Source organism: Chiloscyllium plagiosum, unplaced genomic scaffold (assembly GCF_037043375.1).
Source record: "Chiloscyllium plagiosum isolate Xiang-an unplaced genomic scaffold, Cpla_swu_hap1 HiC_scaffold_11, whole genome shotgun sequence".
In the NCBI taxonomy this organism is placed as follows: domain Eukaryota; kingdom Metazoa; phylum Chordata; class Chondrichthyes; order Orectolobiformes; family Hemiscylliidae; genus Chiloscyllium; species Chiloscyllium plagiosum.
In genome coordinates, this window is record NW_028270149.1 from 81,452,324 (window position 1) to 81,471,149 (window position 18,826).

At 44.4% G+C, this 18,826-nt stretch overlaps 1 long non-coding RNA gene across 1 annotated transcript in view; it reads left to right on the top strand.

Moving 5' to 3' along the window:
* The first annotated feature begins 4,481 nt into the window (after positions 1-4,481).
* The window catches only part of LOC148148855 (uncharacterized), a 33,633-nt gene continuing 19,288 nt past the window's right edge, over positions 4,482-18,826 (top strand). Inside the window, exons 1-2 of the long non-coding RNA XR_015758698.1 lie at positions 4,482-4,528; positions 18,069-18,235. This is a non-coding gene — a long non-coding RNA (uncharacterized LOC148148855). The remainder of the gene's footprint in view (positions 4,529-18,068; positions 18,236-18,826) is intronic.

The window sequence follows — 18,826 nt, forward strand, 5'->3', positions numbered from 1 at the left end:
TTTTAACTTCAGTGAGGTTAAGCTCACTGAGTCTGAGCTGAGGTGGCACCCTGTGTTAGAAAAGCTGAAGATATCTTGAGAATGTAACTTAAAAGAAGTTCTGGGATTTACATATTAAAAAACCAAAACTAGTATATCCCATTCTAAAAGATGAAAAACTGAATCCAAATTTATTTATTATATCATTACATCTCCATGACACAATAATCATATCATGAGAAATTCTGTGTCTTCCACAGCCACCTGATGAAGAGGCAGTGCTTCGAAAGCTAGTGCTTCCAAATAAACCTGTTGGACTATAACCTGGTGTTGAGTGATTTTGAGGCCAGGCCTGGAAATTAATTCTTGTTCTAAGAAATCTACAGGTATTTCAACTCTGGAGAGGCTTTGTCAGATGGCAGATATTTGGATATTAATTGGTACCAAATAGTGTAAACATGGGAATGATACAGAGAAACAGAAAGAGAAAGCAAAATTTGAATTGGTTTTTCACTCTGTTTTTGTCAGAACATCGTGGCTTCCAAAGCTACAGGACAGAGGTTTGAATGTTCTCTGGTTATTCCTTCCATAACCAATTTATTAAAAGCTCAGTGAATAGAATTTCTGCTATAAGAATTAAACAAATAATCCTTGAAGCCTATTGGAAGCTATTTGCATGAACTGGTGTCTTTTGAAACCAAGCAACTTACAATCCCATATGTGTGATGTCACAAATCAGTGAGTTTGTGTGAGTGAATTAGCTAGTTACTTCTCTTTTATGTTTCTTTCAATTTATCCCTTTAATTGTGTTAGTTTGTTTGTGTGGGGGCTGGAACAAAGAAGATTGGGTTAAATTCATAGACATCAATTAGATTACTTGCTGTTTAATATTGCGGTGTTAAAGATATTGTAATAAACCAATTGTTAATTCTGTTGTTTAAGCTATAAACTTGGTGTTTGGTATCAATTCTTCACAAAGTCAGATAATGATTATATAAAAGGTCACGTTAGGAACCATTGGGGTCAATTTTGAGAGTCACTATTTTAATTTTACTGTGTTGTGAATACAGGGATAGGCTGTCTGTCTCCATGTCATAACAACCTGCAAAACGGATACACACACTGACACACTTTGGAATCAGGGGCTCTAAATCATGACGGTACAGGTCCCAATTTTCTCTTACTGATCACAGATCTCTCCTATTGTTGCAACCAGCCCTTGGGCTGTACTGGATGGTTTCAGAAGATGATAATCAATTTGTTTGTCTTTTGGTATGATGCATGTTCTGTAGCCATGAAGATGGCCTCAACCATGATCTTGGTTTCATGTCGCACTACATGTGACCCCATTACACTGTTTTGTATATTCCTTACTGTCCAGTTTTAACACCATCACCTTGATAACTTATGATCTCTCTGCCTTATTTAGTTTCTACAGTATTGGATTAGTACTTGTTACTTTGGTTAGACTCTCGGCGTGTGACTCCTATACCTACCATGTTATTCCAGTCATTTGATTTGTCTCCAGAACCGCCTTATTTTAATGTTTTGTAATTGTCTCTCTTCCTTAATGAATCAGATTATAGGTCATCCCTTCACCTGCTATTCAGCTGTTGACACTTTACTCACACCATCTGACACTCTTGATCACCTGCAGAGACCTATTATTCAGTCTGTCAACACTCCACTTCCTTATTCCAGGAAGTAAGCAGCCCACAATAGAGCAGAAAGACTCAAGCCAGGTGGTGGGCTGACCTACATTCAGTTCCTAACCCCTTACGTGGAGAAAATCCTGATGTTGACCACCCTGAGCAACTGGTTGTCCATGTCTAAGCCCATGGGATTGATATCAGAGACTGCCCATGACTTACTGTGCCAGCACCCACTGAGTAATGTATACCCGCCTTGATTTGATAGAGTCCTGCTGACAACCACAACAAAATTCCTTCCTTTGTGTCTCACTAAATGGCAAGGAGAGACTGGAATAATATCCCTGGGTGAGGTAGCAAACACACAAAGGCAAGGCAAGGAGAGATGTGAGCATCCAGGCCTGCTCAGAATGAGTGAGCACTGGGACAGCAAGTGACTAGCCCGGAGATGCAGCCTGAGCCATGCCATGAGCTGGGTTCATATCCCTGAGTGTACTGGCTGCAGTATTACAATGATAGTTAATGGGGCAGACTGTGGTGCAGTATTGAAGTGTAGAAATGTTCTGAGAAGGCTCAGCAGGGTCTTAGGGGCTGGTACATATCAGATCCAATACCCATGAACATGAAGTGTATGTGGCTGGTGTCCTTGGAGTGATCTCTCAGACCTCAGTGCCTAATATTTAGGTCATTTGGAGCAAGTAACAAGCTGAATTCACTACGTCCCCACTCTAATCTCCAGGTCAAGTTTTCTCAATGTTGAGCTTGTTTGGTGAGTTTGCTTATGATAGGAAGCTGAATATTAATTAGGCGTGTAGTGCCATTAGCAAGCTGCTTAACAGGCAATAATCCCATTAATTAGGAACTCATCCCTGCCGAGTGACAGACTCAGCTCACTGCTTACTAAAAGAATAAAAAGGTAACCCATGATTCTCCCGACATCAGGATGACCCTTGCTAGAGTTCTCATCCAATTCAGGAATAAACTTTGCCAAACCCACATCACCCAAATCCCTACAAGATATTGCTGTCGGTCTTCTATCAGCTCATCAATCCACTATCCATGGTCATACTGTATACCCAGTACAATGGGCTCTCAGCTTATTAAGGAGCCTCATGTGTGGTATTATATCAAGTGTTTAAGCTGATCCAATATAACTGGATTTCTTTAGGAGACAAGCAGCACCCACATGCTACAGCTGCAACACATCGCCTAAGTGGCCATCTCTATTGCATTTAACTCAATGTTGTATTTTATAAGTTATTAATTAATAACACTTATATCCCTGCTCTTTACATTGGAAACACCCCACTCTTTACCTTTCATTGGTTTCTATCAGTATTAATCGTATCCCTAACAAGTGATTTGTAATAAGATTAGAGAAAATTAGCCTATTTTTGCTGTAGTTCACATGTTTCTATATTTAAGGTTTGTTATGAACTCGTCACTTGTATATTTTACAAGTCCTTAGCAGAAATAGACCATTCGGCCCCTCAAGCCTACTCCACCATCAATACGGTCATGATTGATCTGTTTGTGTTTCAAATTCCACGTTACCTTCATCGCCCAAGAAGAGCTGATTCCAGGAAAAACTCATGTTTCCGATTTGTGCTGGGATGGACAAACCCTTGTTTCCAGAATGGGAGAGAAAGACCGATCAGTTGGTGACAGGGATCAATTTCCTTATCCTGTTTGAAATCCGGAGCACTCCCTCCTCTGCTTTAACCTGTTCATCAGTGCCACCCTGTACAAGATGAACTTCAACAATAAACAAGCTGCCCTGAAGACAGGACAGAGCGAGTGATGGTGTCTCGCTGCTTTCTTGTTGTGTAGCTTGACAAATGCCTGATTTAGACGACCACACATATCACAGAGATATCCAGGAAAGGGTTGGAAACAAGCAGGAGAATGTTAAAATTGAGTACTTGCTTTAGCAGGAGCCAATATGAATTGGTGAAAAAGGAATTATTGATGATCATGACTTGATATAAATAAGAGCACAGATTTGAATTACTAAGTTCACAGAGGGTAGGATTTGGGAGGTCAGCTGAGTTATTTGAATCAGTGAAAGTGAGGACTGCAGATGCTGGAGATCAGAATCGGGAGTGTGGTGCTGGAAAAACACAGCTGGTCAGGCAGCAAGGAAGGATGTTTCAGGCTAAAGCCATGACCTGCTGTGCTTTTACAGCACCACACTTGTGACTTGTTATTCGAATAGTCAAGTGCCAATGGCATGACTGCATAAGTGAGGATTTATGCAACCGCAGAGGAGTCTAACCAGATTATGCAGGTAGAAATATATGGTTTTAGTGGTGTTACAGAAATGTTGTCAGAAGCTCATTTCAGCATTGTATTCAGAAGGGTGTTGTGAAACTTGAAAGGGTTCAGAAAAAAATTACAATGATGTTGCCAGGATTAGAGGATTTGAGTTTCAGGGAAAGGCTGAATTGGCTGGGGCTGTTTTCCCTGGAGCGTTGGAGGCTGAGGGGTGACCTTCTATAAGTTTATAAAATCATGAGGGGTATGGAAAGGGTAAACAGACAAGGTTTTTTCTCTGGGGTGGGGGAGTCCAGAACTAGACGTTTAGGGTGAGAGGGGAAAAATTTAAAAGGGACCTAAGAGGCAACTTTTTCACGCAGAGGGTAATGCGTGTTTTGAATGAGCTGCCAGAGGAAGTGGTGGAGGCTGGGACAATTATAGCATTTAAAAGGCATTTGGATTACTTACCAGTAGCGGACAGCGATGTTTTCCCTTTCACAGAAGGAGCGGGAGCAGCGGAGGAAGTGACGTGGACCAGAGGGCCAGCCGGGGAGGAAAGCAGTGACCATATATATCAGCAAGGCGGCTAAACCCGAGACTGTAGCGTCTCCCACCCGCCCTCCTCCTCTAACCTAGTTAATAAGGTAAGGTTCATTCTAAACTTCCTCTATTGAATATAAGTTTGTTATTAATTTTATAGCAACTTGAACTAAGATTTCTACTTTAGTACTGAGTGGGTGTTCAGATAAGTCAGATATGGATGCTAGGGCAGTTGCTTGCTCCTCCTGCAGAATGTGGCAGGTGGGAGACATGGCACACGTCTCCACTGGCTACATCTGCGGGAAGTGCACCCAACTCCAGCTCCTTGAAAACCATGTTAGGGAATTGGAGCTGGAGCTGGATGAACTACGGATCATTCAGGAGGCTGAGGGGGTAATTGAGAGGAGTTACCGGGAGTTGGTCACTCCTAAGGCTCAGGACAAGGATAAATGGGTTACAGTTAGGGGGAGGAAAAGGGACAGTCAGACCGTGCAGAGATCCCCTGTGGACATTCCCCTCAGCAATAAGTATACCGTTTTGGATACTGCTGGGGGGATGGCCTACCAGAGGAAAGCCATAGCAGCCAGTTCTCTGGCACTGAGCCTGTTACTGTGGCAAAGAAGGGAAGGGGCAGAATAGAAAAGTACTCATGGTAGGGGACTCGATAGTTAAGGGAATCGACAGGAGATTTTGTGGTCAGGATCGATTCCTGGAAGGTATGTTGCCTCCCTGGTGCCAGGGTCCGGGACGTCTCCGAGGGGAGGGCAAACAGCCAGAAATCGTGTTACGTATTGGCATTAATAATATAGCCAGGAAAAAGATCGAGGATATAAAAAGTGATTTCAGGGAGTTAGGATGGAAGCTGCAAAGCAGGACGAACAGAGTAGTGTTCTCTAGTTTACTACCGGTGCCACGAGATAGCGAGACAAGGAACAGGGAGCGGGCGCAGCTTAACAACTGGTGTAGGAGGGAGGGCTTCAGATATGTAGATAATTGGGATGCCTTCTGGGGAAGGTGGGACTTGTACAAGAAGGACAGGTTGCATCTGAACTGGAAGGGGACCAATGTCCTGGGTGGAAGGTTTACTCGAGTAGTTCGAGAAGGTTTAAGCTAGTATGGCAGGGGGGTGGGAACCTGAGCTGTATACCGGAGGTGAGAGTTGATGTAGATGAGGCAATAGCAAGAGGTAGACCAGCTAGTGGGAAGGATTTTCCTGGGAAGGAACCAAGGGATCAGTTAAAGTGTGTTTGCTTTAACGCAAGGAGAATCAGGAATAAAAGTGATGAACTTAGAGCATGGATCAGTACCTGGTGCTATGATGTTGTGGCCATAACAGAAACATGGGTTTCTCAGGGGCAGGAATGGCTGCTGGATGTTCCAGGGTTTAGAACATTTAAAAAGAATAGGGAGGGAGGAAAAAGAGGAGGGGGTGTAGCACTGCTAATCAGAGAGGGTATCACAGCTACAGAAGCATCCATTGTCGAGGAAGATCTGCCTACCGAGTCAGTATGGGTGGAAATTAGGAACAGCAAGGGAGCAGTCACCTCGTTAGGGGTTTACTACAGACCCCCCAATAGCAGCAGGGAGATGGAAGAAAGCATAGGACGGCAGATTTTGGAAAAGTGTGGACGTAGTAGGGTTGTTGTAATGGGTGACTTTAACTTTCCCAATATTGATTGGAACCTCCTTTGAGTAGAAGATCTGAATGGAGCTGTTTTTGTAAGGTGTGTTCAGGAGGGTTTCCTAACTCAGTACGTTGACAGGCCGAGGAGGGGAGAGGCCATTCTAGACTTGGTGCTCGGAAACGAGCCGGGGCAGGTATCAGATCTTGTGGTAGGAGAGCATTTTGGTGATAGTGACCACAAATGCCTCACATTCTACATAGCTATGGAGAAGGAGAGGATTAGCCAAAATGGGAGGATATTTAATTGGGGAAGAGGAAACTATGATACAATTAGACATGAGTTAACAAGCATGCATTGGGAGCAATTGTTCCATGGTAAAGGCACTATTGACATGTGGAGACTGTTTAAGGAACAGTTGTTGCAAGTGATGAATAAATATGTCCCTCTGAGACAGGCAAGAAGTGGTAAGATAAAGGAACCTTGGATGACGAGAGCAGTGGAGCTTCTCGTCAAAAGGAAAAAGGTAGCTTACATAAGGTGGAGGAAGTTAGGGTCAAGCTCAGCTCTAGAGGATTACAGGGAGGCGAGGAAGGAGCTCAAAAATGGTCTGAGGAGAGCCAGGAGGGGGCACGAGAAAGGCTTGGCAGAACGGATTAGGAAGAACACAAAGGCATTTTACACTTATGTGAGGAATAAGAGAATGGTCAAAGAAAGAGTAGGGCCGATCAGGGATAGCATAGGGAATTTGTGTGTGGAGTCTGAGGAGGTAGGGGAAGCCCTAAATGAGTTTTTTGCTTCTGTCTTTACGAAAGAAACAAACTTTGTAGTGAATGAAACTTTTGAAGAGCAGGTGTGCATGCTGGAATGGATAGAGATAGAGGAAGCTGATGTGCTGAAATTTTTGTCAAACATTAAGATTGACAAGTCGCCAGGCCCGGACCAGATTTGTCCTCGGGTGCTTTGGGAAACGAGAAATGCAATTGCTTCACCACTTGCGAAGGTCTTTGCATCCTCGCTCTCCACTGGAGTCGTACCTGAGGGCTGGAGAGAGGCAAATGTAATTCCTCTCTTCAAGAAAGGAAATAGGGAAATCCCCGGCAATTACAGACCAGTAAGTCTCACGTCTGTCGTCTGCAAGGTGTTAGAAAGGATTCTGAGGGATAGAATTTATGACCATCTGGAAGAGCATGGCTTGATTAAATGCAGTCAACACGACTTTGTGAGGGGCAGGTCATGCCTCACAAACCTTATCGAGTTCTTTGAGGATGTGACTAGAAAAGTTGTTGAGGGTCGAGCTGTGGATGTGGTGTATATGGACTTCAGCAAGGCATTTGATAAGGTTCCCCATGGTAGGCTCATTCAGAAGGTAAGGAGGAATGGGATTCAGGGGAACTTAACTGTCTGGATGCAGAAATGGCTGGCTAACAGAAGACAGCAAGTGGTAGTAGAAGGAAAATATTCTGCCTGGAAGTCTGTGGTGAGTGGTGTTCCACAGGGCTCTGTCCTTGGGCCTCTACTGTTTGTAATTTTTATTTATGACTTTGATGAGGGGATTGAAGGATAGGTCAGCAAGTTTGCAGATGACACAAAGGTTGGAGGTGTCGTTGACAATATAGAGGGCTGTTGTGGGCTGCAGCGGGACATTGACAGGATGCAGAGATGGGCTGAGAGGTAGCAGATGGAGTTCAACCTGGATAAATGCGAGGTGATGCATTTTGGAAGGTCGAATTTGAAAGCTGAGTACAGGATTAAAGATAGGATTCTTGGCAGTATGGAGGAACAGAGGGATCTTGGTGTGCAGGTACATAGATCCCTTAAAATGGCCACCCAAGTGGACAGGATTGTTAAGAAAGCATATGGTGTTTTGGCTTTCATTAACAGGGGTATTGAGTTTAAGAATCGTGAGATCTTGTTGCAGCTCTATTATACTTTGATTAGACCGCACTTGGAATACTGCGTCCAGTGCTGGTCGTCCTATTATAGGAAAGATGTGGATGCTTTGGAAAGGGTTCAGAGGAGGTTTACCAGGATGCTGCCTGGACTGGAGGGCTTATCTTTTGAAGAGAGGTTGACTGAGCTCGGACTTTTTTCATTGGAGAAAAGGAGGAGGAGAGAGGACCTAATTGAGGTATACAAGATAATGAGAGGCATAGATAGAGTAGATAGCCAGAGACTATTTCCCAGGGCAGAAATGACTAACACGAGGGGTCATAGTTTTAAGCTGGTTGGAGGAAAGTATAGAGGGGATGTCTGAGGTGGGTTCTTTACACAGAGAGTTGTGAGAGCATGGAATGTGTTGCCAGCAGCAGTTGTGGAAGCAAGGTCATTGGGGACATTTAAGAGACTACTGGACATTCATTTGGTCACAGAAATTTGAAGATCCGTGGTCGGCACAACATCGTGGGCTAAAGGACCTGTTCTGTGCTGTATTGTTCTATGTTCTATGTTCTATGTAAGTGCTAGCAAATGGGGCTAGATTAGGTTAGGATAGCAAGTCAGACTGAAGGATCTGTTTCTGTGCTATACACCTCTATGACTGTATTTGCTACTTTTGCAAATCACTCAAAACATCAAGGTCCAAAGAGCACAGATTTAATGAGATAGAGCTAATTGTTCCTGCTTACTCTGCCCAGACCTCCCATTATTTTGTGAACTTTAATGGAATCCCTCTCAGCTTTCTCCTCTCCATGGCGTGAAATTCCAAATTCTTTAAGCAAAACCTGGCAGTTAACTGTCTATCAAGATTAGTGGGTGCATTCTCCATGGCAACACCTCTGCCAATCAGAGGTCATTTAGCAACCAATCAATAGTCTTCTTTCTGGTGACTGAATTTGCTTTTCATCTTGAATTAGTTGGGATTCTTGCAAAATGTCCCAATGAATGCAGGACAGAAGGATTTGACAAATGTGTCTTTTCTCAACAATATATCTAAAGGATTATTTCACAGACTAGTCTGTAATCCTTATCATTAATGCTAGTCAGTCTACTCCATATGCTTCTCTGCAAGTGTTTCTAACATCAACAATGTTAGATTTTGGAGTTCTGCCTAATTTACTAAGAATTTCTTTTCTTAATTCACATCACACTGTGGTATCTCTTCCCAATGAAGAGCTGCTCTGTGACCTCATTACAGGGTACTAAAGCCCTAATGCAATAGTTAAAAGATTGGTCTTTGAGGTTGTTGTAAACAGCAGGTTCTTACAGTCCTGCACTAGCAGGCAGGAGGGCCCATAAAGTCCCCTCGATTGTCATCCCATTGCTCCCCCACCTGCTTGTGTCCGGTCTACAATATTATAAGGTGTGGGCAAAGCCTAGAGCATCAGTTAATCCTCCCCTGCAATTGTGGGCCTTCATGCTAAGAGGAGAACAGAAATGCTGGGAAAGGGAGGTGGCTGTCTATATCACTGAGACCAGATCAGCTGCCAGCTCAAAGTCCCAGCCTATCCAGATATTCACTACATTCCTGACCTTGCTGTTGAGTGCCATGGAAATTAAATTGACTCGACTCAAATGCTAGCAAGAGCAAAGAAAAATTTTATTACAGGCCTTTGCAAAGGGAGCCTCTGCACTTGACAAAATGCCTTATGCAAGAGCTCCCAAGTATCATTCACAAATTTCCTTTATACCATACTTCGTTCAGCCTTATCTCACCTCAAGGACAATCAGCTTGGGAACAGTTTGAGCCCTTTTCTACATGTTTTCCTATTCCTTTACTGTTGGAAAAAACTGCTGTTGCCCTTGTGTTTTCCCCTGATTCTGCTGAATTAGATTGTTTGTAAAACTTGCAAGGATAGGCTGTCTGTTCACAGAATTCAGTGAAGTCAGGCTGTCTGCATTAAATTGACTTAGGAAGGTATTCTTTTACAGATTTCACAACAAATGCTAATTTTGTTAATTTTCCATTTCATTTCCCCCTTCTGTCATTTTATGACAACAAGGACGATAACCAAATAAAAGAGCCAGATTTTTTAAAAAAAAACACAGCCAGATAACTAAAAACCGATGATCTTAACAGCTGTCTGTGTTGTAAGGAGCACTTGAAATGGTCCCAGCCATCTCTTCACCTTCCAGTTTTTCCTCCTGAACTCTTACACCACTATCCAGTCTCCAGGTTCTAGATCATGCAGCTTCCCTTCTTCTGGTTGGGGTAGTGCTGCTTTCACTTGACTCTATAATTGAGATAAAAGTTTAGAAAGTTTTATACAGTAACGCAACATCTCATCCTCACAGTGGCCTGTTATCTGTCTTATCTTAGGTCTTGGGCCATTTCCAGTGTTGGGCGGCCTACCGAACAAAATCTCAAACGGTCTAAAATTAGCTCTTCCTCTCCTCCTAGATCTCATATACATCAGCACAATTGGAAATGCCTTTGTCCATGCACCCCTAATTCCTCACAACATTTTGTCAATTAAATTTTTTTTTTGGTAGCAATTTTCTTTTTCCACCGCCCCACCGCTCACTGGGTGGTAGGCACAGTGTTGTCTCATGTTTATTCCCAAATAATCACTGATCCGCTGTAGGGCATTATTGACAAATGGTGTCCCATTGTTACTACTGAGCCTTTCAGGGATGCCCCATCTTGGGATTATTTCAGTTAGCAGAGCCCTGACTACTGCACTGGCATCCCATTTAGATGTGGGGAACGCTTCCACCCATTTGGAAAGCATATCAACTATTACCAGAAATACCTTTTCCTTTCGCTGAGTATTAGTTTAATAAAATCCATCTGTAAATGTTCAAAGGGCTTTGGGGTTGGGGATGTGCTGCCTGACTCATCTGTATTTCCCTGCCCACATTATTAGTGGCACAGATAACCCATCGTTCGCAACACTTCTGGGAGTAATGAGTAAATCCCTTAGTGTACCAGTGTGCTGAAATACTATCATACATTCTCCCTTTTGACATATGGTCCTTACCGTGTGTCAGTTTGGCATAGAATAGAAATAATGATCGTGGTAGACAGGGTTTACCATTGGAGCCACACCATACTCCTTCCCTCACACTGCATCTTGCTTTCGTCCACTCTCGCTTTCCTTCCGGTGTGGCCTGTGACTCTAACTCCCGTACGTCTGCTGTTGGGGTACAAATGTTTGTCATACACATGTCAGTCTGATCACTTGGCAGCTGCTGGGCTGCCATTCTTGCTGCTGAATCTGCCCTCGTGTTAGAATCATTATTTTTTGTGTGGGCTTCACATTTATGCATAGAAATGGATTTGGGCAACAGGACCGCTTCCAGGAGATCAGAAATCAGACCACAGTGTGTGATGGGCTTTCCGGTGGTAGTTAAGAAGCCCCTGTGTTTCCTCAGGGTTCCAAAATCATGTACAACCCCGAATGCATATCTGCTATCGGAGTACACATTCACTGTCTTTCCCTTAGCCAATTTACATGTCTCAGTCAAGGCAATCAGCTCTGCTGCTTGCGCTGACAGATGAGAAGGGAGTGATCCCGTTTTGACTACCTCATGGGTAGTCACTAGAGCATATTCAACACAGTTCTGGCCTGTCTCCTTGCTCCTGATTGCTGGCCCATCCACAAAAAACTCCATATCTGGATTCTGAAGTGGTGAATCCTGTAAATCTGGTCTGGGGCTGCAAATTTCATTAGTTACAGCGACACAATCATGTGGGTCTCTGTCTCCTTCGGTGGGGAGAAGGCTAGCAGGGTTAAGGATGTTACGTCGTTTTATTGTAATGTTAGGCATCTCCAATAACACAGTATTATATCTCAGCCAACGTGCTGCTGACATGTGTGCTGTCTTTTGCTCGGGAAGCAGTAAGGATACTGCAGAAGCGCTGGTCCCAGAGTTAAAACAAGAGTCTCCAGACTCCTGCGTAGAGCCTCATTATATATGGTGGGGGGACTCACAGTAACCTTGACAAAGTCATGTGAAGGTACATGATTTCCCTTTGAATGAAAAAGCAAACCAGAATTGACTATCTGGGTGCACCGGTACACTAAAGAAGACATTTGCTAAATCCACAACTGAGAACCATTTACTGTCCGGTGGAATTTGAGCTAATACAGTATAGGGGTTAGAAACATTTAGGGTGCACGGGACAACAGCGCTATTGACTGCCTGAGGTCTTGAACAAGCCTCCATTCCTCCAGTTCACCGGGAATGTTTGCTTATTTGACCGGAAAAATGGGGGTTCGAGTTCTCACAGGGGATTATCACTCCAGCCTTTAGGAGGGATTCAAAGACTGGAGTAATTCCTTCTATAGCCTTGGGTTTTAACAGGTATCATGCTCTGCAAGGACGCGGTAGATCTTTCTCGTAGCACGACTCCTGATGCACCCCTTGAGTTCATGATACTTCAACTCATCTTTGTTGGCGTAGACTCTCTGAACTGGCTTGATTTAAGGACTGAATATGTTACCCCTGTATCTACCAAAAAGGTAAGTGGTGTACCTTCCACATAGAACATAGAGGTAGGCATCGACTTATATGCATCGTTGTTATATTGGACATATTGTCCACACTTCGCAACCTCAGCGCTCAATATAGAGGTGGGACATGTCTCAGTGCCCGTAAACTTAGTAGAAGATAATAGCATAAGTGAGTCTTCGTTGCCAAGCATAAAGGAAAGATGCTTACCTATACCTTGTGGGCTGCCCACCTCCACCTCAGCCTTCCCCTGTCAGTCACCCTGCTGTCCAGCCTCCAGGGCCAACTGAGGCTGTCTGTGTGGGCACTGTGTCTCCCAGTGGTCCATTGCTCCACAAACAAAGCACCCGCCAGATCTACCTCTTCCTCTCTCTTTTTCCGTAGCACCTCCCTCCAACGGCTGGGTGACCATCTGCATCAGAGTAAGCTGAGCTTTATGTGCTTGCTGTTTCATCTTTAGTTTCCGTTTATCCTTCTCTTGGGTAAGCAATTTTTCAGCATGTATCGCATGCTGTTCTATCAAATTCAGCTTTCCTGTGTCCCAGGTAATATATGTGTCCTTTACCTTTTTCACTATTTCATCCTTCATTCCATTGATGAAGCTGTTCCTCAGGTGTGCTTCATACACCGTGATCTCTGCTGCCATTATGTCGTCGGGTGGTCTCAGTCTACTATGGGTGTTATGGACTTCAGTGAGGCGCGTAAGGTACTGGAACTGTCTCACCTTCTTGTTGTTTACACATTGCAATTTTGGTCATGTCCATTCGCACTGGGAATGCCTCCCCACAGGCAGTTGCCAGCGCTGCAACAAAAGCATTACAGTCTCTGTTCTCTTCCACTTGTGGGTCGGTTGATCTGGTATGGACGTTTACGGCTGACCATCTATACTTGATTTTGGTGACATAGAACATAGAACATAGAAGAATACAGCGCAGTACAGGCCCTTTGGCCCTCGATGTTGTGCCGATCCAAGCCCACCTAACCTACACTAACCCACTATCCTCCATATACCTATCCAATGCCCGCTTAAATGCCCATAAAGAGGGAGAATCCACCACTGCTACTGACAGGGCATTCCATGAACTTACGACTCGCTGAGTGAAGAACCTACCCCTAACTTCAGTCCTATATCTACCCCCCCTTAATTTAAAGCTATGCCCCCTTGTAATACCCGACTCCATACGCGAGAAAAGGTTCACACTGTCAACCCTATCTAACCCCCTAATCATCTTGTACACCTCAATCAAGTCACCCCTAAACCTTCTTTTCTCTAATGAAAACAGCCCCAAGTGTCTCAGTCTTTCCTCATACGATCTTCCTTCCATACCAGGCAACATCCTGGTAAACCTCCTCTGCACCCGTTCCAGTGCCTCCACATCCTTCCTATAGTATGGCGACCAAAACTGCACACAATATTCCAGATGCGGCCGCACCAGAGTCTTATACAACTGCATCATGACCGCAGGACTCCGGAACTCAATTCCTCTACCAATAAAAGCCAGTACGCCATATGCCTTCCTTACCGCACTATTTACCTGGGTGGCAACTTTCAGAGATCTGTGTACATGGACACCAAGATCCCTCTGCTCATCCACACTACCAAGTATCCGACCATTAGCCCAGTACCCCATCTTTTTGTTATTCTTCCCAAAGTGAATCACCTCACACTTAGCTACATTGAATTCCATTTGCCCACCTTTCTGCCCAGCTCTGCAGCTTCTCTATATCCTGCTGTAACCTGCCACATCCTTCCTCACTGTCAACAACTCCTCCGACTTTCGTATCATCCGCAAACTTGCTCACCCAACCTTCTAACCCCTCTTTCAGGTCATTTATAAAAATGACAAACAGCAATGGTCCCAAAACAGATCCTTGCGGAACACCGCTAGTGACGGCACTCCATGAAGAAACTTTGCCATCAACTACTACCCTCTGTCTTCTTCCATCCAGCCAATTCCTAAACCAAACCACCAACTCACCCTCAATGCCATATCTCCGTATTTTCTGCAGTAGCCTACCATGGGGAACCTTATCAAACGCCTTACTAAAATCCATATATACCACATCTACCGCTTTCCCCTCATCAACCTCCTTCGTCACCTTTTCAAAGAATTCAATAAGGTTTGTGAGGCACGACCTGCCCTTCACAAAACCATGCTGACTATCCTTGATCACATTATTCCTATCCAGATGTGCATAAATCCTATCCCTTACAATTCTTTCTAAGACTTTGCCCACAACAGAAGTGAGACTCACCGGCCTATAGTTACTAGGGTTATCCCTACTCCCCTTTTTGAACAAGGGAACCACATTTGCTATCCTCCAGTCTTCTGGCACTACTCCTGTAGACAAAGAGGACATAAAAATCAAGGCCAATGGCTCTGAAATCTCCTCCCTTGCTTCCCAGAGAATCCTAGGATAAATGCCATCAGGCCCAGGGGACTTATCTATTTTCACCTTTTCCAGGATTTCCAACACCTCTTCTCTACATACCTCAAAGCCATCCATTCTACTTATTTGTGACTCAGTATTCACATCGACGACAATGCCCTGTTCACATCGGTGCCCAGTTTTCGTCCCAGGAGACGTCTCATCTTATGTGACGTACAAAACTTTGTCTCTTCTTTGGCAAACTTATTACTTCCAATCTCGCATGGGTCAGGCAACTGCACATAGGCACTTTCCAAATCCTTCATAGTCCATGGTTGGTGGACCAGCACTGGGCACTCATCTGGGCCTGCAACTTCAACCATTGGTGCTTGCAGAACTACCTGGTAAGATGATTGTACGCCAAACCCCTCACCATCTGACTCATCATCCGTCGTGGGGAGATCGCGAGCAGGCCCTGGATGCCTTTCCATCTTGGAGTGGCCGTTGTCATTTTGGGCTTCTTGCTTCAGTTGATTGTGGGTACGATTTCCTATCAGTGATCCAGCAGACCCTGAGCCAGCGGCCGCTGACTTGGAACCTTCGCCAGGCAGATCTCGTAGGGGGGCTGCAGGTCTCGGAGGGCAGCCATCAAGGTCAGGATCTGGAACAGACTTAAGACACTGTACAGCTTCGTTAGGTTCTTTTCCATGCGTGTCTGCGTGTGCACTAGTGTTTGTATGTGTATTTGATCTATCTTTTACTTGAGATTTTCTTTTCCTGATATCAGCCTCAGCTTTCCACATGTTATAAGTATTCCAATTCACAGGTTCTATTTTTCCCTTCTGCTTCTCTTTCTCTCTCTCCTCCAACCTCAACCTCAATACTTCCAACTGCATTTTACTAAAACATCCCCCCTCCGGAAAACCACATTTCTTGATCCACAATTCTAACTGCTTTACAGAATCTGGGCCATAATTATTTAACATGTACTGTATTTTGGTTGGCCATTTCAATTCCTCTGTGGACCCTCTTTTTGTTTGCTCTTGCCGGAGCCCATTTTCAGTGTTACTGGGAAAGTGTTAAGCTCCCTCTCTCTCTCACGGTACCGTTATCATTTTCCCTTTGACTTGCTTTTTACCTCCGGAGGTCCCCTCTTGCATTGGGCGCATCCGCCTCAATGCCTTGGTTTTTGTAAACCAAGAACCACGTACCTAGTACGTCTTTGGCTCGTCCAACTCAGCCAGTGGTGGCTCCAAGTCTAAAACCATCCTTAAACTTGCTGTCTCTCAAACACTCTGGAAATGGCAATCCTTTCCCTTGAGTTTTGCTCGAATACTGCGCGAGAGTTCACTGAACCCTCTTCCTGATTCATTTATTTTCTTAGAATGAGTCTCTATGTAAGAATACTTAAGCCACGACTCTTATCCCGACCCTATTCAGTTCTGACCCCGGCGCTGGGGCAATCCACAGGTCCCCAGCCCTCTAGCGCAGAGGTGAAAATGTGTTGCTGGAAAAGCGCAGCAGGTCAGGTCCACCTTAACTGAAGCCCTTCTTTCGGGCTTAGGCCCGAAACGTCAATTCTCCTGTTCCTTGGATGCTGCCTAACCTGCTGCGCTTTTCCAGCAACACATTTTCAGCTCTGATCTCCAGCATCTGCAGTCCTCACTTTCTCCTCTAGCGCAGAGGGGCCAGTTTAATGCTCAAGATGAAGTGAAAGTCCTTCAAGGCGCTGGCGCCTGCGCCTCCTGGGAATCTTCAGAATCCCACCCAGTCGCGGGGTCCCGGGTGAGCCCCTAAGTTTACTGTCATGGAAATTAAATTGACTCGACTCAAATGCTAGCAAGAGCAAAGAAAGAGTTTATTACAGGCCTTTGCAAAGGGACGCTCTGCACTTGACAAAATGCCTTATGCAAGGGGTCCTGAGTATCATTCACATGTTTCCTTTATACTATACTTCGCTCAGCCTTATCTCACCTCAAGGACAATCAGCTTGGGAACAGTTCAAGCCCTTTTCCACATATGGAATTGTTTTCCCGTTCCTTTACTGTTGTAAAAACTGCTACTGCCCTTGTGCTTCCCCTGAGTCTGCCAAATTAGATTTTTTGCAAAACTTGCAAGGATAGGCTGTCTGTTCACAGAATTCAGCGAAGTCAGGCTGTCTGCATTAAATCGACGTAGGAAGGTATTCTTTTACAGATTCCACAATAAATGTTAATTTTCCATTATATTGAGTCATTGTATTCTCCCTGGACCTCCATTTCTTGTCAAGTGACCTCACTGCTAGCTCTCCCTGTGGACCTCCAGCACTTTGACTCTGGAGGTTGCTTCTGGTGTTAGCAGTGACCGTTACTCCCTGTGGAACTGCTGGGGCAAAAGAGTTGGTCAATCAGATTGGCAGGCAGTTTTGTTTAAGGAAAATGCATGAAATAGAGGATAAAAATCCCATCACCAGCCATTTGATGCTTTGAGCAGCTTGAAGTGATTCTGGCACAGCCATAACCTGCAGGGATATATTCCCCACCAAGTCTTCAGATTGTGGGACAGGAAACCGTGCTATCGGAAAAATCCTGGTCATTGTCTTTGTAATCTGTAGGCTATATGACTGGCTACTGGTGGCTCATGTTTCTCATCTTCCACCTTAAGTGAACCCATGCTTCTCCATAGCACGGCTGCCTATGGCTTAAACCACACCAGGCCTTGTTCATCTGCCAGCCCTGTCCTTGCTGATCACTATAAGATGCTAAACCAGTATCACATTTATAAAATTTTCACCCCATATCATCGAGCAAATCCTCTCTCTCGTACCCTCCTCCAACTGTGTGAACCATCAAAATACCTGCACTCCTACAATTCTGACATTTGTTGCAACACTCACTCCCCCATTGGTAACTGTGAATTCAGCAGGGTTAACCCTAAACATTGTAATTGCCTCCCTAAACCTCTTCATCTCACTCTGTCTCTGACCTTTAACATTTAATGAATTGCACTAAGGTCATTTCACAGACACTCATTTTGATGCAATGTCCATTTCTTTCAGTGTGTCTCACTGCCAGTGCATAACAGGATCAATTGTAGTGTCTGGATGGGAGGATAATCTTTGTCATGAACACAGATGTGAAATATTGTTTGCTATAATATGAATTACCAGGCGTTGGAACAAACTGCGGAATAATCTGATTGAGAACCAGATTTCTTTTCCACTTAACAGTGGGTGAAAATCCAGCAGAAATTATTAAACATTTTACTTTTCCATTCACAGAAAATATCTGCTGCTTGCACATCAGCTCCTGATTGGGGTCCGTACTTGGAACAACACAGAGGGGAAAGATACAGGAAGAAGCTGGACTCTACAGACGACCCAAACTGTGTGCACCTTCTGGTCATTCCTGAGAAGTGACAGTTCAAAGAAAAATTCCTGTTTAATTGGTAAGCAATGGTCCTGAAATTCCACAGCCATTCTGGAGTACAATCAGTGTCACTTCATTGAGTGCTCCCTTGGTCAGTCAACACCTCAGCCAAGACACAGGTATGAGGCTTGCTGAAGTTTCCTGTGCCCACTGTAAACATGGGCATCAATTTGGGGCAGGATGGGGCTGAGAATTACTGAGCATTCAAGTTCCTGCATCATGAATGTTCAGTCATGTTTCTCCCTGAGTCCTGGTGATAATACACAGGATTCCAGTCTCTGTACATTGTGGACAGGAGCTCCTGCTCTCACAGCCCCCACCTACAGTCTGCACTGCCTGGGTTCCCAACAATTAACCACAGGATGAGGGGAGGTATGTTGCAGAGGGATCTGATTCAAACTGGTATTAGTCATAGAGGGTGCAGAAAGGTTTAATGCTGAGGATTGCATTAAGAACGGCCATATTGATATCATCATTCTGATTTGTGTGGAAGAATTGGAGCCTGATTAATAAAACATACCATTGAAATCCTCTTTACAGTCTCTGTGACAATGTCTACCATATCAGTGGAGTATGTACCTATTGCTAACATGTAATAAATGACACATTG